At 40.1% G+C, this 5,206-nt stretch overlaps 1 non-coding gene across 1 annotated transcript; it reads left to right on the top strand.

Moving 5' to 3' along the window:
* Nucleotides 1–4,714: 4,714 nt before the first annotated feature.
* TRNAP-UGG lies at nt 4,715–4,799 on the top strand. Its single transcript has one exon. It is a non-coding gene; the product is annotated as a tRNA-Pro (tRNA).
* The last annotated feature ends 407 nt before the right edge of the window (nt 4,800–5,206 follow it).

Raw genomic sequence — 5,206 nt, 5'->3', positions numbered from 1 at the left:
GATTCTATATTTAAGCACTGATGTTGGAACGAATTCACAAATAGACAATATTCCATGAATATTTAAGTAAGCCAGAAATGTGAAGTGAAAGAGTGAGGCCCACGAAATTGGAACCAAACATCTTCAACTCCATGATCAATTCTGATTTTTTAAAAAATAAGTTAGTCTTTGAGACGCTGATTTGATACTAATGTGTGTTCTTCAGTTTGAGCTCTAAAATGAGTAATTCATTTTATTTCAAAAGTCTTTACTGTTGGGTGTCTTTTAGTGAATTTGTTAACCTTCAAAATCCATACATTCCTTGTATAAGATCATGAGAAAAGAGAGGTTACTTCTGGTTTCTTAAAGTGTGAAAGGTGTATTTTCCAACTTGAAACTCCTATTTTTCTAACTCAAAATTGGATAAATGAGGTTTTCTGTTCAAATCCTCTCCATTCCATCGATCAAATTGAAATGCTAAAATACACGGCTATTTAGAGGTTTACAGGAACATATCCATGACTGTCTGATAAAGGATGGGTGTATGAGAAGTTAGTTTTAGCTTTAACATATGTTCTCAGGGAATGAGAAAATGCCATTTCGAGAGGGAGAAAACCTGACCTGACCGAAGTAATTTGTTAGAAGAAGTTAAGAGACCATCTAATGAGATTTTAAGGGAGTTTGGCTTAAAAGGAAATGCCAGTTTCTGTACTATTTTCAAAGTATTTTTGCACATTTGATAACTTTCTTTATGCTTTTGTGACAGTAATGGTCCATGTAACACTGATTTGCATTTGCTGTATGTGGTGCCAACTTAGAATTCTTCTCTCGTTACGCTTCATGCTCCGGAAATACCAAAACACTTGTCAGTCTCTGAGTGTACCATGCTCTCTGAACACTTTGTGTTTTTCAAATGCTGTTTGGAATGCCTTTCCCAGGTCACACACTGCAGACTCCTAACCTTCTAAGTGTGGACTGAAACATTGCTTCCACGACAATCCCCCTGTCTCGAGACAAATTTAGAAGCTCCTTCCTCCTCGGTCCCATGGAGTCTCCTGGGGCCCCTGTATCTATTACCTTGCCATTTCACCATGAGGCTGTAAGCAATTTCAGGTCCAGAATGTGAGGCCTGTTTATTTGTTCTGTTTTGTCTCATTCTTTTTGATGCCTGGAGCAGTTGTCTTTTGCCTTATAGTAAGAAGTTGCCAATAAATATATTGCAAATGAGTAGAAACTAGACAATCAATAGTGATCAATAAATCCTCTAGTAACTGAGGGCCTCTATTACATTTTTCATATTAAAAAAAAAACCCTCTTAAATCTTTTAAAACTGATTTTTCCTGGGTGTGTCCTCATAATAAGATTGAAAACCAGTGAGGCCACATTGAAGGAGTGGTGGGACAATTTGTCTTCTTTGTAATGCTGATTTTCTGAGCAGTTCCCCAGTGTCTTTGTGGGTCCCCTCCTTAAGGCAGTACTCTCCTTTCATTTTTAAATATTCTCTACGAAAAATCAGAAAAAGTTCAGATACTAGTCATTTGTGCTTTGTTACATGATAGTACATAATTTACTAAGTCCCAATACGTTACCTTAATTATGTGTAAATAATGTAGTCTAATTCATTTATTTGGGGAACAAAGTTCCTTTTTAATATTCAAGTTAATTTTGAGACTGCTGGTTCAAAGTGGTGAATTCAGGGGCGCCTGGGTGGCTCAGTCGGTTGAGCGTCCGACTTCGTCTCAGGTCAGGATCTCATTGTTCGGTTCATGAGTTCGAACCCCACGTTGGGCTCGGTGCTGACAGCTGCTCAGTTGCCTACTTCAGAATCTGTGTCTCCCTCTCTCTCTGCCCCTCCCCCACTCGTGCTCTGTCTCTGTCTCTCTCTCTCTCTCTTAAAAAGTAAACATTTAAAAAATTAAAAAAAAATTCAAAGTGGTGAATTGAGCTCATGCTTTTTTACCTTTCCCTCTTGAATCCCTATCAAAACTTACAATAATGAAAAGAAAGAGTGCCTGGCTGGCTCAGTTGGTAGAGCATGTGACTCTTGATCTCAGGGTCATGAGTTCAAACCCACATTGGGCATAGAGCCTACTTTAAAAATACATAAATAAGTTAATTAAATAATACAAAATTTAAAGACCAATAATAAAAAATATATACATAGTCATCACAACATAGAAAAGAAATATGGGTAAGAATTTTAACTTGTTTGGAAAAGATGAAAAACAGAGGAAACAACCAATAAAACAGACTAGGTGACCTATTACTTAGAAACTATGTGTAACAGATGCTGCTAAAGAAAGAGCCCTCTGCTGTGCAGTATTTTGGGGACACTCAAAATCTGTAGAAACCAGGCACAGTGGAGGACACTAAAAACACAGAAATTAATGAGAGGATAATGGAGGGCCTTTTTTCTTCTAAATGCATTAAATGAAGTGGACAAAATCTGGAGAATTCGAATGAAGTCTGGGCAAAACCATGGCAGCTTTGGCATTCTGGCATATGGGGGGCTACTCTCTGTACGTGCATTTTTTTTTTTTTTTTGGAGAGAGTGCAAGTGGGGGAGGGGCAGAGAGCCAGGGGGACAGAGGATCTGAGGTGAGCGCTGTGCTGACAACAAGGAGTTCGAGTTCGATGTGGGGCTCAAACTCATGAACTGTGAGATCATGACCTGAGCTGAAGTTGGACGCTCAACTGACTGAGCCCCCCAGGCGCCCTGCCCTGTAACATGCCTTCTAAAGCAATGCCTGCTAGTTGAGAAACTCGTCCACAGCTACAGAGCTTCCAATCTGCTGTTCTGATTCTTTAGTCATAAATATGACAGTAAAACCTTCCTTTGTGAGCATAATTCGTTCTGGAAACGTGCTTGTAATCCAAAGCAAACTTGTATATCAACGCGAATTTCCCCTAAGAAAGAATGGAAACTCAGATGATTCATTCCACAACCCCAAATTATTCATATAAAAATGATTACAATACTGTAATATAATACAAAACAATAAGCAAAATATAAAACAAAGAAAAATAAATTAACCCGCACTTACCTCTGAAAACCTTCCTGGCTGGTGTGGGGGAGACAAGAGAGAGGAGGGTCGTTGTGTAGGACGACTTTCATGATCACTCGCAGAATCATTGCTATCTATTGGCCCAAAGGGATCTTTTTTTGTGTGTGCAGCTTTGACAAGGAACCTGTCCAATGACATTTGCTTGCCTCCTTTCGAGGATTTCTTGGAAATGTGACATTGCGTTGTCGTTAAATAGATTCATCGCTCACACTGCTACAGCCTTATTCAGGTGGTGCTTTTCTACAAAATTTTGCACTATTTTTCACATTTTACACATCTCCCTAATCTCATTTGAAGTGAGGGACTCCTCCACCTTTTTCTCCTCCTCCTCTGCAGACGTGATGCAGATGTAGACTTGTTTTAAAATCTTGCCATTTCAGCCACTCGCATGCCTCGTTCGTACTTCTCCATGATTTCCTTCTTAACTTGCACTGTAATCGTCTCCTTACCGCCTTTCTTTTCAACGTTTTTCTGTACGGGGGCCATCATATACACTTACACGGATGTTGACTACAGTACAGTATTAATAAGCTTTCGTCATATACTGTATTTAATGTAACTGGCAATAAGGCAGCAGAGGAAAGGGTCTATATCTGCAGGCAGCCTGACCTGGAATGAAGCAAAGCATTCCTAAGCTTACTCTTGAATGGGAAGCAAAGGACTGTCCATAGGGACTTTGAAGTGATAAAAAATACCCTAGTGCCAGTTGTGGGCACCTTCCAATGTTCTGAACCATCGCTGATTTCTGCCAAACACCGCAGCCTGAGACCGAGCACCCGAGCATGGGAGACGATCACCCACAATCCCACAGGGAGAGAGAGAGAGAGAGAGAGAGAAACCATTGGCTCAGTTGTGATCATGTGACATTCGGCATCACTTACTACTCGTGTTGCAAGACATTGCTCATTTATCAAGTTAAAATTTATCAGAAATGTTTGCTCCTCTTTGGGCACACTTGCAGGACAAGTTATTCGCAAACCAAGGTTTTACTGTATGATGAAAAGATCATGAAGTTAATGAGGAAGAACAAAATAGCAAGCAGAAAAACTGACCTGAGAGTAAACAGATGATTCAGGCAACAGAAGAGAACATAATTTTGTTTTTCACTAAAGAGTAGCCTCTTCCAAACTCTTTGTTTGGAACACAGGAGAAGGAGACTCTGCAAAGGGAATGCTCAGAGAAGGAGAAAGAGATTTTCTTTACCAAAATGTTATGGAATATCTGGGGCGGGGCGGGGGAGGGGGAAGCTGAAGAGAGATCTCAGGAAGTTGAGCCAAAGGAGATGGAAAAATAAAGCTGGAATCAGAGAGTATCATTTCAGGGGGTCAACGACAGGTGAGTCATTTGTCATTATGCGGTTGTGCAGTTCACAACTTACAACAGCCAAACGAGACGGATCTGGGGAGAGAGAAGAGAAATAACAGAGAAGAGGAAAGGAGAATTTTCCAGAGCTGCAAGATGCGCATCTTTAGATGTGAATACCAGAAACTTGAGGCTAAAGTAAGATTATTTTCATTTCCATTTTCAGCCAACGTGTTTTGCCTCCCAAATGTAAAAGCCTGAACATACATATGAGGGTGTGAAGAAACATGAACTACAAGACACGGTTGTGGACATGTAAACTGGAATAATTCCTTTGAAGAGCATTTTGTCAGTACTAGTAAATGGGTGCCTGGGTGGCTCAGTTGGTTGAGCGTCCGACTTGGGCTCAGATCATGATCTCATGGTTCGTGGGTTCGAGCCCCACGTCGGGCTCTGTGCCGACAGCTCAGAGCCTGGAGCCTGCCTCGAATTCTGTGTCTCCCTCCCTCTCTCTCTGCCCTTCCCCCCGCATGTTCTCTCTCTTTCTCTCTCTCTCTCTCTCTCTCTCTCTCTCTCTCTCAAAAATAAATAAATTTAAACAAAAATATCTAGTAAAACTGAAGCACACAGACTATGACTCAGTAATTCCACTTATGGATATATTCTCTGAAGAAACCAGGACCTTTTCTTAAAGAAACATAAATAAGATTATACCTTGCAACAGTGTTTATAATAGAAAAACAGATTATTGTATAATAGTTAAAACTATTACGTATCAACATGGGTAACTCTCAACACCATTATGTTGAGGAAAAACAAAAAAGAAAAAGCAGGTTACAAAGTGATATATTCAGAAGATA

Source organism: Felis catus, chromosome B2 (assembly GCF_018350175.1).
Source record: "Felis catus isolate Fca126 chromosome B2, F.catus_Fca126_mat1.0, whole genome shotgun sequence".
Lineage (NCBI taxonomy): Eukaryota > Metazoa > Chordata > Mammalia > Carnivora > Felidae > Felis > Felis catus.
The sequence above is the reverse complement of the archived record's forward strand: the minus strand, read 5'-3'. Positions and strand labels throughout refer to the sequence as shown.